At 37.1% G+C, this 23258-nt stretch overlaps 1 long non-coding RNA gene and 1 pseudogene across 2 annotated transcripts in view; one reads left to right on the top strand and one right to left on the bottom strand.

Annotated features, from left to right (window-relative positions):
• LOC147828686 (uncharacterized) overlaps positions 1-23258 on the bottom strand; it is a 121395-nt gene that overhangs the window by 88419 nt on the left and 9718 nt on the right. The gene's annotated exons all lie outside the window — the stretch shown is intronic.
• Positions 9759-10666, top strand: LOC101709308 (CBY1-interacting BAR domain-containing protein 1 pseudogene; annotated as a pseudogene).

The raw sequence follows: 23258 nt of genomic DNA, 5'->3' as shown, positions 1-23258 counted from the left end.
AGTAAGCCTAGTCATGTGATTCAATCTGGCCAATGAGATATGAGTGGAAATGATAGGTACAACTCACAGGTATATTCTTTAGTGTAATGAGCATGTGCTGAGATGAGACATGATGGCGGGAGTTGGGGCAGGTATTTGGAACCCAGAAAAGTGTTTTACAGAAGGCAGAGCCTCTACTAGGCATGGATGCTGACCTTTGGGCTCTTACTTTGCTGAAGCTTCTGCACTTGTGAATCTTTTTTCATTTGTACATCTTATATTATTGTACTCTACCAGTTTAAATACTGGTATATAGAAGTGGAATCCTGTAGTAAACTAATAGATAACAGGAATCAAACACTGAGGACAAAGATATCGAAATCTGAAAATAAATTAGTGTTTTTCATGTTCTAGTAAACATTTGGTAAAACTATCACCAATGATAGATGACTACTAATTGTTGATTTTAGCATACCCTGATAAGGGGTGGCAGCTATTAAACTTGCACGCAGATTTCTGCTCAGGGAAGCTCTCTTGACCAAAACTAGCATTTAAATTAAATGGAACTTAAATGGTTATTTGGGCTTTTAGTATCCTATCCAAGAAAATATTGCTAAGACCAATGTCATAAAGATTTTCTCCTGTTTTCTTCTAGGAGTTTTATAGTTTTAGGTTTTGTACCTGAATCTTTAATTCACTTTAAGTTGATTTTTGTGTATCATGTAAGATAATGGTCCAATTTCACTGTTTTGTGTGTAGATACACTGTTTTCCAACCATAAACATTTGTTTTTTATTTTCCTGCATTTGAAACATTTTCTATATATTTCCCTTCTATATTCTTGATTTTTTGTTTTGATTTTATTAAACTTTTATATATAAATACTTTATTGTAAGCTGACTCAAGTCCTTTTTAGGAAAGGCTGTGATATAAACAAACAGTGAATGTGAATATGAATAATGAGATTTCTAACAGAGAACACTCCCAAGGAACATTCAGCTTTGGTTTCTCATCTGTGATGGAAAACATTGGTCATCTTGACTATACCAAACTTAAATTCCATTTACGTTTCAGTGTGACAACCTGCTTAGCATATTACCTGATACTACACCAGTAGAGTGTTCATTAATTGGCCAAAGACTTATGCTGTACTAAACTCCAAGTATTTTGAGAAGGAGTAATCATTTAAATTATCAGTCACTTCTAGAGTGACAATTAGCTAAATATATGAGTTTCATTGCAATAGCAGATAAGAACCGGGGTCTGAGGAGACATAAGCGTTCCTTTCAGGTGGATGAGAAGCTTCAGAAGGTGTGTAAAATGGACCCCAGAGGCAGCACAGTGTCTGGTGACTTTTGAGGTGACTTTTTGAGAAAGGGACATGCAAGGGAGGAGACTTGATGGGCGTAAAGTTTTATCATGCTCTTATCTCTGTTGAGTACCATTCAAGGGCTTTATGCCAATGTATTACTTCTTTGAAAACAAAAGAATCTTGGGAGTAAAACAGAAGATCAGGTAGCTATGTGCCAGGAAACTTAACAAAACTGCTAACACCATCTTGTACTAGTTTACCAGCAGGGTTTGAAGACCTTGTCTCATTTGACTTTCCAGGAACACTCATGAGTAAGTTGGATAAAGAAATGAGACCCAGAGAAGCAAGAAAATCTATAAGTGGCAGAGCTAGAATTCCAACCTGATTGCCTATGGCTCCCCAGATTCTTTACTACATCACAGTCATTCCTCCTGATTATGCATCATTTCACAAGGAATTGGCCTTCTATCTAAAAACAAAGTATGAGGATGTTTTTAAGTCGAGAAATGGAAAAAATTTTAGGTGAATAATGTAGAAAACATTTCAACATGAAAATACCACAAATACTTTACTCCAAAAACTGATAAATGTATCATGTGTGGCTGAAGTGTTGGGCTCTTTAGCTGGCTCCCTATTGCAGTTGTCCTCTCCTTCTTGGGAACACTGTATTTACTCTTTCCTTCTCACAGGGTTTCTTTCCTTTATCTGTAAACATTTCTAAATCTTGCCCAATCTATACAAAAGGAAAACCCCCTACATTTTGTTGTCCAATTTCACCATATTTCTATTGTCCTCAACCTCTCAACAATAGACATAGTTCACCCCTTACCTCTATTCCCTCATTCCTCTGAACACTGGTCTTTGCTTCCAATACCTGGTCTCAGCAAAGTCATTGATTACCCACTGATTACAAATACAGTGGATTCTTCTCAGTTCATTTTTCTCTTGGTCTTCCTGTGGTATCTGACATGACTGGCTAACTCTTTTCCCTCCTTTGTCTTCCCTGCCAGCACCTTCTCTTGCTTTACCTTTTATCTCTCCATTCTTTCTCAAAATTTTTGTTGAATCAACTTTCTCTGTCCATCTTTCAAATGCTGGGATCCTTGAGTATTTTCCTGCTTCATTCCTTTTCTCTTCTCACGCTGTCTGCATGATGGATATCTACCTTTGTCTCCATTTCCATTTTCAGCCCCACACCCATCTCCATCCGTCTTTATCCTCATTCCCATTTCTATCTCTATTGCTATCCCTATCTCCATCCTTTGCCATATCTCTAGCATCTTATATCTATATCTTGTTTCCCCACAGATGGCCACAAGCAATTGAAATTGAAGTCCTTCCATTTTCTCTCACTCAATCCTGGATTTTCTCCCACATTGCTCATATTGAATGGTTACACCATAACCTACCTTGTCTCCTTTCACCGCCACTTAGATTCCTAGTTTCCAAAGGAGAAACAAGTTTTTTTCTTTTCATTACCTAGAATTCAATCATTCTTCAAGACTTACTGACTTAGCCTTCTAACCGTACCTTGGATCTACCTTCTCCTTCCCATATTCCCGGTGACTGCTCATATTAAAGTCATCCTTGATCCCTGCTTAAAGAGTTGCTGTAGGTTTCCAATTGGTCTCACTACTCTCAGACTCATTTCTTTCTAATCCAACCAGTCTACCAAATTGGTTTTGCTACAACACACATCCAGTTCTTCATAAAATCCTCAATAATGCACCATAGGCTATCAAATGCTACCCAAGCTCTTCTATAGAGCGTGTAAAATCTTCAAGAGGTACTTCCTATTTTTCTACCTCCCCAGCCTAATTTCCTGCTATTCTTTCATCCATGGGCTTTTCCTTCCAATTCTCTTCTCCTTATTCCTCTTTCCAGTATACTCTCTCTCCAAACCTAGTATAATCCTACATAACCTCTACAAATTTTTTTAAATTTTTCTCTGTGGATGGCTATTCTTATAGAGAAAGAAATGGCTATACAGTATTTGTCCAGGGAACTCTGCATAAAAGAAGGACATGCTTGTGTTAGGCTTGAAAGACGGAGAGAAGCCTGTTACATGAAGCCTTCCTTGAACCTAAGGATTGGAAGTTCTACATCTTTTCTGAATTACACTGCTGTCCTTGTATGCTTGTTTGTTTCTCCTGGTGGACTGTGTTCTCCTTTAGTGTAGAGACCATGTTGGAGCCCTTGCGGTAGCTCCAGGGCTAAATACAGTTCCAGTGCTTTGTAGGCCTCAAAAAAACTTGTTAGATTGGCCTGATTCAGAGTAGCCCAAGGCCACTAAGCTCATTAATGGCAAGTGGTTTCTTTAAGAGAAATGGCACCCATGCTCAGGAAGACCCATCCTAGAATCTTGACCTCATTAGCACCCTCTTCCAACCTAACCTGCCAACTGGCTCTGAATTTCCAGTTAACACTACACATTAGCATGTGTGAAATAAGTATGTACACACCAAGTAACAGCATGGCATATGGAAATATAGTATATGGAAACTAAACTCAATTCACTCACCAAATTTATAGCTCTTTTAAACCTCCTAGGTTAGTTTTGAATTAAACACCAGATTTTCTAGTGTTTGAGTTCATTGTTTTTTGGCAAACACATCTTCCTGTTGTTAAGAAGAAAGACTTTACAAAGATTATTTTAAAGTTTAACTGGTTTCTTGAACATCAGCTAGTTCTTATAGGATTGTAATAGTATGAGTGTAAATGAATAAAAAACATATGGATTAATATCCCCCTAGAATACTCAGGCTGTTTAAACATTTACAAGAGACATTTGAGGAAAATATATTTGAGGCTCTATCAGATTCCAAATGCAGGGTATTTTAAAGTATTTCATGAGCTCAAAGTGCAACCTTGTAAACCTCTCAGAATATCACTGTATTAATATTTTTAAATGAACTATGTAGTAACTAAAGTTATCATGGAGTGAAACACCTTAAATCATAAGGTCCTATTTAAGCAATATGGCTGCCACTGTATTAGTCAGCTTTCAGCCCCTGTGACAAAATACCTGACAACATCAACTTAAAAGGATGAAACATTTATTTGGGCTCAGAGTTTCAGAGGATTAAGTCCATGGTGACTTGGCCCTGTTACTTGTGGGAAAACCTGTGGCAAAGCTGTAAATCATAGCTAGGAATACATGGTGAAGGAAACTACTCACCTTATGGCCCAAGAGGCTAAAAGAGAAAAGAAAGGATTGAGGTCCCAATATCCCATTCAAGATAATGCCCCTAATGACCTAACTTCCCTCCACTAGGTCCCACCTGCTAAAGGTTCCACCGTCTCCTAGCAACGCCATCACCTGGGTAACAAGCTTTCAACACATGAGATTTTGAGGGACATTTAAGACTCAAACCATAACAGACAAAAATCTGAGATAGTGTTCCAGTTCAGTTTCTCAATCTGATCCAACTGATAACAGAGAAGCTTTCTTTCATGTTCAGAAAAGAAGCTCGTTGGATGTTGGTGCCCTTCATATCATTTCTTTGTCATGGATAGTGGAAATGCTAAATATGAGAAGGCAAGGGATGCTTCAGTGAAGGGGAAGCAATGCAGGGGTCCTCCTTTCTCTTTAATGGAAAGTCTTTCTCATTATGAAACTGTGGCCTCATTTGGCACAAACTAAGTACTAGCTGGGAATAACAGGGTAATTGCAGGTCATGATGATCTAGTAGGATTAGTTAGTTTGTATAAACATATTCCAAGTCCAGCTATGTTTCAGCTAAGCCTTACACAAAGAAATACCAAAGTGACCTAGCCCTGTTTCAGTATCACACATTGTTTATTTGTACAAGAGATCCCTAGAAGTCTACTAATTCTGGAGATGGACATCTTAGGGAATTCATGGAACCCTCTCCATAGTGGTTATTTTAAAGCCAGATTAAACCAGGCCTTTGAGAAAGCAGCATAGAGAGTAATCCCACCTCAAATCCTGACATGAAGCAAGGACAGTGAGTCTTTTGAAAGAACTTTCCTATTGTGAATGTCTAGTGACTTTGTTTGTTCCAGAGGGATGTGATCCAGTAAGTGTACTGGGTTGTGGCTTCTACATTTAGATAAGAATGATGCTTATGTAAGGCATTCATAACCTGCTTCTTTTCTTGCTGTTGAGAAATAATCTTCTTGGGGTTCGAGAAAGCATTCAAGAAGCTCCTTTTGCATTTTGATGCATCTAATGAAACAAATGGAAGCTACTCTGGGCAAGGTTCAGTAAATGTTTATTGAGCACTTCCTGTGGACCAGGGGCTGGGTTAGGGCTACATAGATATTAGACACAGATAACAGGAAAAACAATGTTAGATATTCAAGAAAATTATACTCTGGATCTGGAGAAGGGAAGAGACAGATATGTAAACAAACCATAAACGTATAAGAAGCTAAGTGCTGAAACAGTTAAGGACAAAGTGCAAAGTGGGTACAAACTCCGCTAGGAAGGAAGCAATTCGTTATGTCTGGGAAGATTAAGAAAGCCTTGCTAGGAGAGATGATTTTAAAGTAGGGTTGAAAGGATGGATCAGAGTTTAATAGTTGATCAAGATCAATAGTACCAGGAGAACTGCTAAGGAGGGAGATCAGTAGGATAAGGAATTTGTCCAAATGGCTCACTAAAGACGACTTTTGATGGATTCTTTTGTTCCTGTTATTTAAAGAGTAGTTTGGTTTCTGTCTTCCTTAGTTCTATAATCCCCTGCTTCTCATTTGTTATCCTGACTTTTTGCTTTTTGTCTTGCCTCCCTTGGCAATCTTGATTCAATCCAAGTTAGCATTTATTGACATCTTACATTTTTCAGCACTGAATCAGCCTCATGAAAGATGCAAAAGGAAGAAAATCCCATCCTTGTCGTCTCAGATCACATTCTCCAATGGGTGTATTGGTATGCCCTTTAAGTCCTCAGTGCACTGCTTTGGAAACAGGTTGATGATTGTTCTCTAGTCTTTAAAAAACATTCCAATTGACAGTTGCTCAGCATTGTTTCAATTAGAAGGTTAGTAAAAATGTCACTGGGTACTATAACTGAAACTATAACTATAACTGAAACTGATGATGGTGTAATACAAATCCTTTCTTATGACAAATACATCCTCAGGAGAAGGATCACAAGCTGATTCATTTATCACTTGTACATTTTAGGGCAAGCATAATTTTTCTAAATTCTGAAATTGTCTATTAGAGAAATATATGCCTATGGGACACATAAATGTAGGTTTCCCTGGCACTAATATCTCCTAGGATTTAAAGACGAGCACCCTTAACTTCAAAAATCACAATGTTACATAAAGCTTCTCTGTACCTCTTACTGTTTAATTGCTTTTATTTTTTGCTTTATTACTGTCAAGGAAGAGAAACAGCCTAGTTATTAGTTTGACTCAATAGGCTCTCATGCCTGTGGGAAAAAAATGAATGAGTGGAAATAACCCCAAAATAAGTTTGTGCTGATAGTCACAGCTCCCCTGTATCTTCAGGAATAAAAACTAGGTTAGAACTATATTTTATATACCTGGAAAATCAAAAAAGCAAAGAAAGAGTTTATACCATGGTGATCCAGGCCAAGACAGATTACACTAGATCTGCAGGCATCAGGATGGGAACAATAATAAGACTGAGGACCTCTTGTCATGAGGTCAGGACACCAAACTCAACCCTTCTTACCTAGGATGTAGAAGAAAACATTTATTGTATTTGCCATTTTAATTGTTTAAAATGACCCCCAGAATACTCAGCATTATTGGAAGAAAGGGCACCAGCCAATGAACTTCAAACTAAATACTCTAGTAAATCTCACCTTTTTTGCCCATTCTAGTCAAATTGGGTCACACACACATACACAAAAAGAAATTTAAAAGTCACATGACTAAACTTCAATGCTCACTATAAAAACAAGAGGCCTAATCCATAGGGCTTTTTCTCCCCCCAGTACTGGGATTGAATTTTGGGTCTTTGTGTTGAGCTAAATCTCTAGACTCTTTTTATTTTTTGAGGCAAGGTCTCACTACATGGCTAAGTTGCCCCTGCTGAGCTTGAACGTGTGATCCTTCTGTCTCATCCTCCATGAGTGGCAGGATTATAGCACCATACCTGGCTTCTCAGATTCTTTCATTTGTTGTTTGTTAAACCTATGAGGGACTTGTGTGTGCTGGTATGTTTTGTTTTGTATTCTGGTAATTTGGAGTAAGTAAATGCCATTAATCACTTAATAAAAATGACTAATGCTCTTTGGTAACATCAATTACTGCTGAACCTGGACTCCTTATTCAGGGCAAGTATATTCATGATTATTCAGATATATTCCAATTGGGTTGGCTGGCCCAATTATTTCAAACTCTGTATAGTCTGCAAAATATTTTATCATTTGTTATCTCATTTGATTCTCAAAGTTGACCTGTGGTAGAGTGAAAAGATTTGATTATTCATAATTCATAGTTTGGGGAAGCAGACCCAGAAAGGCTAATTTAGACTCCAGGCTAATTTAAAGGCTAATTTAAGCCTTAGTAGCAGAGACGTAAAACTAGGTTTGTCCTCTCCCAGTTCAAAATTGTTCCCATGACACAGGGGGTGTTGTGTGGTAAAAGAAACCATAGGTCAGGGGTGGACCCCCTCTGCTCTTGGCCGCCTGCCTGAGTTGGTTATTTCACAAAAGGTAAGACCTGTCAGAGATGTCAGGGCCTCACAGGATGATGACCACCTGCCCCTTGAAACTGCTCATCTTTACGTATTTGTCTTTATTTAGTGAGGGTGTAGAGAAACTGATTTTCCTAATGACAAAATTTCAGCATTTCTTTGTTTTAACACTATATCCATCTGATTGCCCTCTGACTCCAAATCTTCCAAATCAAAAGCATTGATGACCCACGTAGACAGAGACTGCATGGAGGAGGAGGCCACACTACAGATTGAACAACATATTTCTTGAGAAAGCCCCTTCAGAAATGACTTTGCCCAAGTCTTATCTCTCTTTCCCTTGCCTTTCAGGGTTCAACCTTCTTGGTTCTGACACCCTGTTCTCAGGCCTTAAACTTCTTGAAATTTCCCTTTTTGGCAGAACCACTTAATTTTTTCATAGCTTCTATCTCCCACCTTGTAACCTCCTTCCACAGAATCATAAAAATCTTCAATTGCATCACAAATCACTGCACTGAGAATATTGATTTTATTGAATTCAACCCATCAAGGAACCAGAAATCTCTCCATCATCTGAACCATCTCTTGTCATGTGATTAAATTCAAATGAGAGATTAATACATGTGCTAAGCAGAAGTGGTACCATCATGAGTTATAAAAAAAAGCATGCAATAAAATTATTCTGAGTTAACAGATAACACATTCCTGATTTATTTCAAAATGTTTTAAGTCCCTTTGAGATGGTTCTACTGGTAGCTGCTCAAAAGGATAACCCTTTCACTGGACTGTTCTCCTAATCCTCTAGTTTCCTATCTTAAAAATGGGAATAGTACATACACTGATTTGGTGAGAATTAAATGATATACCCTCAAACAACATATCTAATCACAGGGTCTGTTTATGATAAGCAATTGGCATTTCTGAGTGACATCCCACCCCACTTGCCCCGGTGTGCCCTATTCTCTATACTTAGCATGATGTGACAAATGCTAGGTACAGACAAGTCATTTAAAAGATGTTTCTCAGTTGACTTTATAGGTTAAATATCTATCTATCTATTTATCGATACTGTTACCTTGAGTCTTTACCATCATATATATAAACATGCACAAATACACTATATAAGGATATGCTTACATATATTTTAGTCTGAATTTTTGGCATTTATTTGCAACACAAACTTATTTGGCAATAAAAGCATTATCTTTGTAGCAAAGATAAGAGGTAAGAAGTCTTGGTTACTCAGTTTGGTGAGCCATTGATTATTAACACCTCAGAAAAAAAATCATCATATTTATGGTAAGCATATTTAAAGTTCTGTCTGGAAGACAAATATTCTTCTTCCTTGTAGTAACAATCTTATCTACCTATGAAGGATAAAGAGGTCATTTGAAGTGGCAGAGACCTGACATTCTGGTTCCATAAAAATTTGTTACTAGCTTTTACTAATTCTTTTACTAATTCTTCCTCTCTAAATAGAATGCAACTCCCACAATTGTGTTTGCTATCTGACTCATGTTTTATTTGACTTCATTCTTAACCCATCTATGATATGTGGTCAAATATATGGTGAATGTTTAAATTTATTACAGTAAAATAAATATTGCCATTAATCCCCCTCACAATACTCCCCCTCACTTCAAACACAGTTATTCTGTCATTCTTATTATTTTCTGAAGCAGTTCTGGAAGTCCTCTTTCCTGAGTGTCTTTACCAGATGTGATAAGAAATACTATGGGAGTGTGGCTCGCGCCCAGCACGCGTAGGGCGCCTGGGAGCCCCCCAGTCGTTGGGCTCCAGCCCCTGGCTCCTGGCCATTTGCGAGGCAAGATGTTAAGGTGCACCCTGGAAAGCCGGGCCGCTCAAACCAGAAAACTGCAAGATGCTGTCACAAATGTAGAGAAGCATTTTGTGGAGCTGTGCCAAATCTTCGCTGCTTATGTGTGGGAAAACTGCCAGACTGCGAGACAAAGCAGACCTCCTGGTGAATGAAATTAACATGTATGCCTCTACAGAGACCCCAAATTTAAAGCAAGGCCTGAAAAATTTCACTGATGAGTTTGCCAAACTTCAGGATTATCGACAAGCAGAGGTTGAAAGACTTGACGCCAAAGTGGTTGAACCACTGAAAGCTTATGGAGCAACTGTAAAACTGAAACGGGATGATCTCAAAGCAGCGTTAACAGCAAGGAATAGAGAAGCTAAGCAGTTAACTCAGTTAGAAAGAACCCGGCAACAAAACCCATCTGATCGACATGTAATTTCACAGGCAGAAGCCGAATTACACATAGCTTCAGCAGATGTTACCTGAACTCGTCATCTGGAGGAAACTAATGACAATTTCAAAAAGCAGAAAATGAAGGATACAAGAATATATTTTCAGAATTTATCACAATCGAAATGTTATTTCATGGCAAAGCTTTAGAGGTCTACACTGCTGCCTACCAAAATATACAAAAGATTGATGAGGATAAAGATTCAGTGGTTTTCCGAAATTCTCTGCATCCACTAGATTATCCATCTCATTTAGATATTGTAAAAAGCAAATTCAAAGTCACCTCTTCAGAGATCACTGTCAGCTAAGGGTGTATCTGGAACAGGACAGGTATCTACCTGTTGATTAAGAAAGGATCAACATGCAGAAGATGATGAAGATGAAGAGGTAGACTTTACAGAAGAAGAAAATTAATTTTAAGTTAATTTCCACATGTCCATTTTCATCTTAAATGACTTGAAAACTTTATACTCATTTGATAAGGAAAACCTCAAAACAAAATCCTACCATAAATGCAAAAGTAAAGGAAATTTATGCTGACAAAAAAAAAAAAAGAAATACTATGAATGCTGCTTCAAACACCATCTGATGGAAAAGCAGGCTTGTTAAAACATTACAGTATGTTTTCACCTGGACATGGCATATGACTTCTGGATCTTCCCCAAAGTCAAAATGATCATGAAAGATAAACATTTGAAATGGATTCCAAATATCAAGGCAGCCATGATAATATAATTAGAGACTCACAGTAAAAAACTTCCAGAATTGCTTCAGAGAGTGCTAAGAATCATGGGATAAGTGTGATTAAAGTGAAGAAATGTTCTGAGGGAGATTAATAGCAGTATGTTTTTTACTGTGATAAATATTTTTAAATATAAGTATTTGCTGTATTTTTTGATCATATGTCATTTGCAGCACTTTTAAGATAAGTATTATATTTTGTAAATACAAAGAATGCTGGAAAATTCATATAAGACCTTAAAGAAATTGATTATTTATTTAGTAAATAACACCATCCTAGAAAAAATTTTCAATTTTGATTTCTTTGTATATAGAAAATACATTAGTTACTTTGGTAATTCATTTATAATTAATGTTTTCTATTATGTTCTCTTATTCATATACCAGTTATTTTTCTTGAACCTCAATAATTTCACCTTTTTCCTTGAACCTATCCTCAGTCATGCATTAAATACCACCTACATGACTCATACTATGTTAGATGACATCAGCCTCCTGACATTTGTAGAAGTCCAAACTAAAGTACTGTACAAAGTGAAGCTCATATGTGATGTTCCATCCTCCCACCATGATAAATGTACCTTTATAACTACCTGGTAGTCCATGTTCAACTTTAGGAACACTCCCTGATGTCCTGGCACCCAGCTCTCAGCCTACCTATTTCTTCCTAGTCTTGGTTCTGACCTACATCTCTAGGCACTTTGTGTGTGTACTTGTGAACAATCCAGTCTGTATACACCAGCTCTGTCCATGAGCCTCTTGAAATAATGAACTGAGGCCACATTTTGGGCCTATGAGTGAGTATATCACCCACTTGGGGCCTTTTCTGGAGAACAGATATAGGGAAAAGACTTGTGCAATCCTTGAAAGTGCAGTCCCGCTATTAGTGTAGGGAATTCTTGGGTTCCGGGTAAGCAGAGCATACTTTAGAAGTATCTGGGAAAACACAAAATATGGTGGACACCTCTCCTTGTTTCTGTGGACTTCTCATTTCATGTGGAAGGACACCTCTGGAGGAGGGCCAACCTGGGGTCTTTAAATCCTGGGTGCTTCCTTTTCTGGGTGTAAGAGGAATGTTGAGGTTGGATAAGTAACCATGGTTTTGAGTAAATTGAAGATTCTTACCTTATTCTCCATTCAGGAAGTAGTATAAACATGAACTCTACCCAATGGGGGCCATGCAATAATTTTGATCATGCTAGGGTGTCTATTAGGTGATCATGCTAGGGTATCATACTACGATGATATAAAAAGGGTGGAGTCATTGGTAATATCAAAAGAAGTGTCATTTGAGTCAAGTCCTGAGAGGTAAAGCCCTGCTAAGAAAATCTATTCTGGGTATAGGTGGCAAAGAAGAGAGTGGTAGGAGTTGTAATTTAGAAATAGGCTGTAGAGATGAGGAGGCTTCCCAGGTGACATGCCACCTCTCCCAGGGCAGAGGAGGAGGCTTCTGGGTCAATGTGCCATGGCTCCCAGTGAAGAGGAGGAGGCTTCCGGACTAATGTACCACTGCTCCCAGCACGGAGGAGGTGACCTGTTTGGGTGCCAGCAGCATCCCCCCTCCAATTTGAAATGAGAAGACATGTAAACAAGCCTCAAAACCAGACTACCAGATGGCCTACAGCAACCCCAAAGGGAAATGAGATGGAATGCGATGATACTCAACTACCTGGACTCCTTGACCTGGCAACAAAAGAGGATCTGGAAAAAATGAAATCAGAAATAATTTCTCAGATAACAGCAGAGATTGTGCCCATAGTGCAAGACATGACTAATAAATCTAGAGAGGAGCTGAGGAACATGATGGAATCCCAACTTAGGAAACAAATGGAATCCATAAAACAGAGGCAAACAGATTTCCAGATGATTAACAACTCCATTGAAAGGTTATGCAGCAGAATGAGCCAATGTGAGGAAAGAATTTCAGATATAGAAGATAAGATTGCAATTAGTGACCAGGAAAAGAAAAATTGCTATAAAATTGTAAGGGACCACGAGAAATCAATCCAGCAGCTGCTAGACGATGCAAGGAAGAATATAACATAACACTGATTGGAGTCAATGAAGAAACAGGAGAGAGTGCAGATGACACGAAAAAAGTATTTACAGAAGTAATGGCAGAAAACATCCCAAGGAGGGGAAAAGAACTTGACATACAGATAAGTAAGGCATATAGGATTCCAACTAGACTTGATCAAAAAAAATCTACACATAGGCATATAATTGTTAAGATTCCAGAAACCCAATGGAAGAACAAAATTCTACAAGCACTTAGAGAAAAGAAACAAATCACGTACAAAGGAAAGTCCATCAGAATCACAGCAGACTTCTCAATGCAAACCCTCAAGGCAAGAAGACCTTGGAGTGACATATTCTTAGCCCTAAAGGAAAACAGCCTCCAACCCAGACTGATGTACCCTCCAAAACTATCTTTCAAAATTGATGGAGAAATAAGATACTTTCATGACAAAGAACACCTTAGGAACTTCATGAATACCAAACCAGCACTCCAAAAATTTTTAAACAATATCATAGGAAAAGACAATGAGAATCACAACCCCAGGAAGCCCAGCAGAACGAATCCATTGGGCATGACAAGCAATTAAATGCAAAGGGGGAGAATCCAACAAAAAGAAAAAGTCATGACAATGATAAGTCAATATGTTTTAATTATAACCATCAATGTTAATGATCTCAATTCACCAATCAAAAGAAATAGACTGGCAGAATGGGTCAAGAAGCAAGATCCAACAATATGCTGGATACAAGAAACCCACTTAATTCAAAAAGAAACTTATAGACTGAAAGTTAAAAGGTGGAAAACAATACTTCATGCGACAAGAAACCCCCCCAAAAAAGCAGGAATAGCTATCTTCTTTGCAAATCATGTGTATTTAAAAACCAATATTGATTAAGAGAGATAAAGAAGGACACTACATCCTTGTAAAGAGAACAATCCAAAAGGAAGAGATGACAATCATAAATATCTATGCACCAAACACTAGTGCACCCAACTATATGAAACAAATACTAATGGACATGAAAAATCCAATAAACACTAATACAATAGCAGTGGGGGACTGCAATACCCCACTGTCACAAATAGATAGATCAACTAGACAAAAAATAAGTAATGAAATAGTAGAACTCAATCAAACTCTTGAACAAATGAGTTTAACAGATGTTTACCGAGTGTTTCACCCCACAAAATCAGAATACATATTCTTTTCAGCTGCACCCAGTTTGTTCTTCAAAATAGACCACACACTCGCTTATAGAACATATTTAAGTAAGAGCAAAGAAATTGAAGTTATCCCCTGTATATTGTCAGACCATAGTGCGATGAAATTGGAGATCAATAGCAAAAGAAACCGCAAAAATTTCATAAACACATGGAAATTGAACAACACACTTCTGAATAACCAGTGGGTCACAGAGGAAATTAAAGAAGAAATCAGACAGTTCCTTCAATTAAGTGACAATGACAATACAACATATCAAATCTATGGGATACAATGAAAGCAGTCTTTGTTATGAGGGAATTTCATAGCAGTGAATACTCATATTAGGAAAACAGAGCGAGCCCAATTAAACAACCTGATGCTGGACCTCAAGCTTCTAGAACAAGAAGAGCAGGAAAAACCCAAAGCTCATACCAGGGAGGAAATTATAAAGATCACAGCAGAAATCAATGCAATAGAGACTAAGAGAACGGTACAAAAAATCAATGAAGCCAAGAGTTGGTTCTTCGAAAGAATAAACAAAATGAACAAACCCTTAGCTAACCTTATCAGAAAAAGGAAAGAAAAGGGCCAAACCCATGCAATTAGGAATGAAAAGGGTGAAATTACAATGGACCCAGCAGAAACCCAGAGGATCATCAATACCTACTTTGAGAACCTGTACACCAATAAGATAGAAAACATAGAAGTAATTGACTGATTCCTAGATACATATGAATTACCAAAGTTGAATGAAGAAGATCTAAAAATTGTAAACAACCCAATAGCAACTGATGAATTGAAAACGTAATTAAAAACTTACCAACTAAGAAAAGCCCAGGTCCTGATGGCTTCACTGCTGAAATATACAAGACATTTAGAGAGGAATTACTGCCACTAATGTTTAAACTCTTCAATGAAATTGATAGGGAAGCAATACTCCCAAATTCATTCCTGGAAGCAAGCATCACCTTGATCCCCAAAGCAGAGAAAGACCCAACCGAAAAAGAGAGTGATAGGCTGATCTCACTAATGAACATAGATGCAAAAATCCTTAATAAGATACTGGCACACAGAATGCAGAAGATCAACAAGAAGATCATACACCCTGATCAAGCAGGAGTCATCCCAGGGATGCAGGAGTGGTTCAACATATGCAAATCAATCAATGTAATACACTATATCAATAGAGCCAAGGACAAAAACCATATGATTATCTCCATAGATGCAGAAAAATCATTTGACAAAATCCAACATGCATTTATGATAAAAACTCTACAAAAATTGGAATAGATGGTATCTACCTCAATCTGATAAAAGCCATCTATGAAAAACCAACAGCCAATATCCTTCACTCTAAAATCAGGAACATGACAAGAATATCCACTATAACCACTCCTGTTCAATATAGTTTTGGAGACATTAGCCACGGAAATTAGACAAGAGAAAGAAATAAAAGGAATAAAGATAGGAAATGAAGAAGTCAAATTGTCATTATTTTCACATGACATGATACTGCATGTAGGAGACCCCAAGAACTCCACCAAAAGTCTTCTAGACTTAATAACCAAATTAAGTAAAGTAGCTGCATACAAGGTCAACACACAAAAATCAATAGCTTTCCTCTACACAAACAACAGACTCACTGAGAGAGAAATAGGGCAAATAATTCCTTTCACAATAGCATCCAAAAAACTGAAATACCTAGGAATCAGCCTAACAAAAAAAATCAAAGACCTCTTCTCTGAAAATTATGGCCCTCTGAAAAGAGAGATTGAAGATGATATCAGAAAATGGAAAGACATTCCCTGTTCCTGGGTAGGAAGAATGAACATAGTGAAAATGGCCATACTTCCAAAACCGTTATATAGATTCAGTGCAATCCCAATTGAAATCCCAGCAGCATACTTCATGGACCTTGAGAAAACAGTCCAAAAATTCATTTGGAACAAGAGGAGACCTAGAATAGGCTTGGCTTTTATTCCTAATGGCACTCCATGAGATATTGGCTAAGTTGCTTAACTTTTCTGTATGAGCTCTCCTATCTGTCTGCACAAGGGGCATTTGATGGTGATCATCCCATATACAAACATTTATTAAGCATCTATTTTCAAGTGTTACTGTACTAGGTACTATACTAAGATAGCTTCCCGACAGAGATATGGTAAAGATCTATGAGATAACGAAAGTAAAATGCTTCAATGTCCTTTAAAGAATGAAACTGTAGCAAGCCAAATGATTATGAACTTAAAAATTCGTAAGGGTGAAGGAGTACCTTCAGAGTTTTCATAATTTTAAATTTTATTTGGTTAATAGAGATCAGGATTAATCCTAATAGAGAAGAGTTTACATTGCACAGGGAGAAGGTCTGTTCAGAGTTCAGAATACAATTCAAATCAGAGTCAAAAAGGAGGTCCGAATAAGAAGAGAGCTTGAATAAATGACTGCAAATGAATCATAAATATTGGTTTAAAAAACAAGCAAAATCATTGCATGTTAAGAATGCTATACTGAGTAGATTAATATTCTGCCCTTCTCCAACCTGCTCTACCACCTGGGACATGACCCCTATGGACGGTATCATGGAAGTTCCCTTGTCACTGGCTTCCAGTTCAGTTTGGCCAGCGAGCTCTGGCATGAGATCAGAGTTGGAAAGACAAGAGCAATCAGACTATTTCTTCATGGGTCCTTGCCTTGTTTGGGTAGGTCTTTGGCGATGGCTATAGTCTCTACTAGGTTTCACTGGATTCAAATAGCATTATTTCCTCCTCTTGTCTTTTAGGCCTAAATGTAGTAACAGCTTCTCACTGTGGCTAGGCTCTAGGTGCTTCAACATTTTTTCTTTGTTCCTTTACTCTGACCACACCTCTGTAAGTAGCCATTTATAAAACTGTCTTTGCTGGAAACTTTCAAGGTGAATTCTGTTCATACCAGGATCTTGCCTACTATTAAAAAAACCCAACAAAATATACATATATATTATATATATATATATATACGCGCATGTATAATATATAGTACATTGCCTATATAATATATATATTATATATATATGCAAGTATAATATATAGTACATTGCCTATATAATATATAGCAAGAATTTACACAAAGTCCAAAGAGAGCTTTATATAAATTCTGTAATGTTTTTCACATTTAAAACAAAAACAACTAAGTTTTCTAACCAACCTTCCCACAAGATGTTCTTGAGATATTTGGATTTTATTTATTTGAAGCTCTGGAACATCTCACATAAGAACATCAAAATCCTCTGATGAAACAATTTTTAAACTGACAACTCACTATGAAAATATCTTAGAAGGAGTGAGAAACCCCAGACAATACTTTGCACATTGCTCTTTTCTTTTACGTGGTTGATGACGTACATTATAAGTCAAAAGAAAGGAAAACATTCAGTAATTCTGGCTTTTCTTTGGCAATAATGGACTTTGCAGGTCTAGGGACAAGGTTTAATCTGAGGGGTGAAAAGTGACCATGGATCAGAGCTTTGTGTCACATGTGAAGAATACAACGAACTGTCAACAATCTGCAATCTGGGAGGATACTTCAGAGTTGACATTTTGTGACTTTCTTTACCGCCCCTCTTCATTAGTAACAAACATACTACCAAATGGGAAGCTATAAAAGAGACCACTTCCTGCAAATAAGACTTTATGAGATTTTTTAGCTGATCACATACCAACAGGAGATGATAAAATGTTAGTTGTTGAGCCTTCCCTCCCAGGGTTAGTGACGTAAACTCAGGTCCACATTCTTAAAACAAACCAAGTTTAGTTTAGATGACAAAATTGTCATGGAACAGAAAATTAGATCAAAATAAGCCTGTCCCTGATGGAAATGATAGGGGCTTTTGCATAATGACAAATGACTTCACAGCAGAAAGCCTTTGTCACTTGACCTGGTGTCATGGAAAACACAGTACCTACTAATCCCTATGCTTCACTTGGCATGTGTTGTTGGCTAACTCACTGTTCCTGGCCTGAGAAATAGGGAATTGAGGTGGGCTAGAGAAAGGGGAAGGCATCATTCTAACCTGCTGTCCATAGGAGTTAGAAGGTCTGTCTGGAAAAACATTTTTTCCTCCCCACAATTTGTCTAAAGTTGTTGTTGTTGTTGTTTTAATTAATTAATTAAGTTTGTTTTTAGATACCGATGGGTGAGAAGAACACAAAGGGCCCAGGCATGACCAGAGGCTAACAGGAATGAGAGGACAGGAGAGAAATAAATGGGAAGACAAGCTTTTTCCCCATTACATTTTCTACTCTGCTCAAGGCAAATAGTTCAAGTTCTAGTGGCCATAACTCATAAGGACAACTTTAAAGCTTCAAATGATCTCATTTATTTGGAACTTAGCCTATTGGTTACAATATCTTTTGTTTTTTTACAAGGTTGAAGAAAATGGAGAGAGATAGGAAGAAATAAGAAAAATACACTGTTGGCCAATAATATGACTACGGTACCTTTTGACATTAAATTAATTATTCATTGATTTTTTTCATTGCAAATATATGCACTTGGTATTTATTGTGTGCCAGATAATAATATAGATACTATAGATACAGTGGGAAATTAATACTAGATCTCTACCCTCCAGAAGTTTACTTTTTGACTAGAATAAACAGACAATAAAGTTAAAGGCAAATCAGTAACTAATATGATATATAATAAATGCTAATTTATCTGTGACTCTCTACTAAGAATAGCGTTAGATAGCTTTTATCTACCGGTCAGAAAAACTCAAAGGGCTAAGTTTATTATTTCTATTTTATTCTGAGTAGCTGAAAAGGGACTTGCCCCAGATCATCTGAGGTGGGGCTGAACTCATACCTGCCTGACCTCAAAATCTATAGGGATCTGGGTGGGTTTGTTTTGTCTCTACATTCTGCCAGTCTTAAAAAATGCCTTCTGAAACTTACCCTCCAAGGTCTAAGCACTTCCTGCATATAAAACTCCCTTGGCAATTAACCATGGACAGCCTGTGAGAGCCACTACTTCTTTATTTAGATCTGTTATTGAAATAGTATATTTTTATTTAGCTTGATTAAAAGCTTGTACGAGTAAATTTTCCATTGCTATAACAAGATACCTGAGGCTGGGTAAATTCGTTCTGGATCTCTCAAAGCATTGTACTTGCTTCTGTGGCTCTGGTGAGCAGGAGATCACATAGCTAGACAGGAAGGCAGAGACTAGGGTCAATAGCTAGTCTTGCTCTTTTTATAACAACCTACTTTTGTGGAAATTAATTGAGGTCCTGGGGTCCCTCCAGGATAACTACATTAATCCCCTCTGAGGGGACATTCCAGTGACCTAGTCATCATTTAGAAGGCATCACTTCTTACAGGTTTCACCACCTCTCATACCATTACACTGGGGGCCAAATTCCTGAACATGAGCCCTTGGAGGACAAACCACATCCAAACTGTAGAAATCATGATTCAATTTTTGTCCTCAACTTTGCTGTAAGCTCTTTCAGGGTAGAGAGACATTTTAAAGATTTTTATCCAGTATGACTTTTAAGGAATTCACATCCTACCTTGCACACCTTTGGCATTTAATATGGGGTTTACCTAATTGAGTCTCTAGGAGAAGTAGTCTTGGAAATTTACTGAAGGATTCTCATCATTATCTAAGTCACAGAAGAGAGCCTTGTTCTTAAATTCTCATTGGAGGGCATCTGGCACTAAAACTTGAATCATTTCCTCTTTTAAATGTAGAGTTGGCCTTATTACACTTTTTTGAGAAGCAAAGCAAACTCATCCAAAGTATTTCAGTATTATTAAAACATTAAGGAACTCTATAACCTTAAACATCTCTATTTATATGACACAATCAGTAATTGTTAGATTTACTATTTAAGCTGGGAATTTTTAACACATAAAACAGAACAGGACCTGGGAATAAAATGACTAGAGATCAAAATAAATCATGTTCTATGAGGAAATATTCTTCCCAACATTGAATGTGAACAATATTCAACACAAACTTTGCTAACCAATGTTCAGGTTATGCTGAGTCTACTTACATCAAAACAAGGCTACCCTTTCATAAGAGGACTCACCCCATAAAACATCATTTCATTTCAACATAATGTTTCTTAAGCGACAGTGGCAGAGTCAGACAGAGAGTAAGTATATATAAAAACCAATGTAACCTTTATGGATGTGCACATACTCAGTCCAAAACTCTTTACTCAGAATTTACTGGGGGCCCATAGATTTGAACAGTGAGTGATGCTAAAAGGAAGTATTTGAAGGTATAGTCATGTTTTATTGACATAAATGTGATCTTTTTGAGTTGTTATATGTAGGTATTCCATAATTTGTTAAAAATAAAAATCTGGATGTAAGAGGGTTTTATGGGAATAATTATGTCAGCACATGAGGCAGTTTCCAGCTCTGCCCATCCTTTTTTGACACTTATTCGGTCAGTATGCGTGCTACCACCTCTCTTGTTTTGATCACCTACTTGAGAATGGAAATGAGAAAAAGCTATTTTTAGGAACAGTTTCAGCTCCTTGACGTTGAGTTGGTAGCCTGACTATAGTAAAGGGCCATGTATGTCAGAGGCTTCACAGATTGTATGAGGCATGATCAGGTCTCACATGATGTGTAGCAAATAGCTTGAGTGCAAATATTCCATCTTCATGGATGAACAGAGCATGAACCAAGAATTCATTAACACATGGTAACATTATATATTCATACAACTGGATCTTGTTTTCAGTCTAAAAATACTGTAATGGTTTGTGTCCTTTGTACATGACGTGTATGGGTAAGAAAGATACTTGCAAAGAGTAAAAGGTGTTGGCATAGGATGGAAGCTGAGCTGGAAGTTGAATTGAAGGAAGCAATGCTATCATGGAAATACCAGATTGTAACTGTATGGGGAAGAGACAGAGATCAAAAGAAGTCTGGTTCACAAACTGCCTGTTGACTACCCTTTGCTTGGACACTGTGTCAGGGCTTCTTCAGCCAACAGCAATTCTATCACAAATCTCTCCTTTTAGCCTGCCATGCCTCCAGACACCTCTGTCTGAGACCAGTAAAACTCATACTGTTTCCTTGCCATGGTTTTCATTGTTCAGCAGGTAGAGATTTTTCTCCTTGGTGGAGGCTTATAAAATCTAAAAGTTTCTGGATTTTCAATATCTATGGCACCATATTGACTCATTATTGAATTAACAAAGTTGTAGATTACAGCAGAGAATTGAAGAAATAAGTTTCTTTCCTGTATTTTTATGATATATAGCAATAAGAACAACAAAAACAAAATGTCCTCTATTGTCCCAGCTGAGAATCAAAGACAGTAACAATCATTTGGATTTAAAAGTAAAATGGGATAATACGTAGGTTGTAGAATATGAGGAAATTATGGATTGAATCAAAAAGTTATGTTCCTCCAAGGAAACTGCAGGTGGGTCAAACAATTTATTTGAGTTTGTTTTTGAGGATTAAAGGGGAAAAATTCCATTTTCTGAAACATTGAAAAATGTAAGCAGTGTGTTAGTCAAAGATGTCCACCATATGGATTTAAATGGATCAGCTTTCAGAGAACAGTGACATCAGAGAACAATTCTCATCTTCTGAAGCCTTGTGAGCCCAGGAAGTGGGAGAGGCTTAAAATGCCCTGAAATTAATTTTCCTGCTTTTATGATTTTAGCCAGTGTTTTCATTTTAGTATTGATACCCAGAAGCAGTTTCTCAAAAGACCAATCTTTTTTAAAAAATCACATCAAATAACCAAATGACACTATTCATTTACTTGAATAACTGAAATATGAATTTCAAAAATCACCGAATCCTGTCAAGTTCAAATGGCTAGGATCAGATTTGCATAGATTCAAGTGAACTGGGAACTTTCCTCAAAATTATTGTAACTTTGAAATAGATGTTTAAATAAACTGTAGGAAGAAACAATGGTAAAATCTTGAATTAAAAGCATGTAAATGTTTATTTTTTACCACTTTTGCTCCTGGATTGCTTTGAGATTTTAATTCTCTAAATTTGACTACTTCATCCATTTTCAGCTATTATTATTATTCATACTTAAGCTCTTTCCACATTTGGCATAATACCACCACAATACAAAGTTCACCTAATTTTATTTATATCTGAGTTTCAATTACAGTGCTAGCAGGAAATTCATACATTAAGGCCATTCATCTAAGTTATCAAGAAAAAGCTCTAGGTAAGAAGATGAAAAAAGCATTTCCCGAGGATTAAAAAGTGATATAGTGGTATAGATAGCCTTGACTGTAGTTCCTGATTCTCAGGTCTAGCACCTTCTGGGACCTCTGCCCTTTGTCTAGAAGGTTATTCTTGCTGAATTCTGCCATTTAGTCTAAAACATTGTCATGGGTCCTCTTCCCAGTTAGGTCCAAACCAAGCAGACAGAGGTTTCAGTTAAAGGTAAATGGAAATGATCATGGTCATTATTGAGGCATAGGAGTCACCAGAATCAAAGTCAAATTCAGATGAACTTTTTAATTATAAGTTGTTGTTCAATTATTTACATTTCTCCTTCCCTTAATTAGAATACAAAATGAACAGGAAAGCCAATCTGCATAGCAGACTTGCATACTACCCTGTGGAAGAAGAACTAACCTTATTGTTTTTCTATCACATTTGCATTTATGTGGCGGATATTCTCTATGAAAAAGCCTCTTAATTGGAGGAGGGGCAAATTTAAAGCACACATTATTCACCTCTAATTATGTGCATAAATAACACTAGGCATTGTAGTGATATAAAGATGTAAGGCATGGCCTTGTGCTCTCATGAATTTTATAGTAATAGAAATTTTAAGATAAACAATGTAGCTTTTCAATTTTAAAAAGTTTCTAGGGCTGAGGATTTAGTTCAGTGGCACTGTGCCTGCCTGGCAAGCACAAGGTACTGAGTTCAATTCCTGGTAACACAAAAATAAAACAAAATAAAAAGAAGTTTGTTGGCTGCCAGTTAGTAATGGTTGCTTATTCTTTTTTTTTTTTTAATTTCCTGGAAAGAAAAATCTTAATAGTGTAGTGGGAAAAGGCATGAATGAGCTTTCCTGATGGCATCCTAGAAAGAAGCATGT

The sequence above is a fragment of the Heterocephalus glaber genome, unplaced genomic scaffold (genome assembly GCF_053883595.1).
Source record: "Heterocephalus glaber isolate CG9 unplaced genomic scaffold, H.glaber_assembly_v1.0 deba00000942, whole genome shotgun sequence".
Taxonomy (NCBI): domain Eukaryota; kingdom Metazoa; phylum Chordata; class Mammalia; order Rodentia; family Bathyergidae; genus Heterocephalus; species Heterocephalus glaber.
The sequence above is the reverse complement of the archived record's forward strand: the minus strand, read 5'-3'. Positions and strand labels throughout refer to the sequence as shown.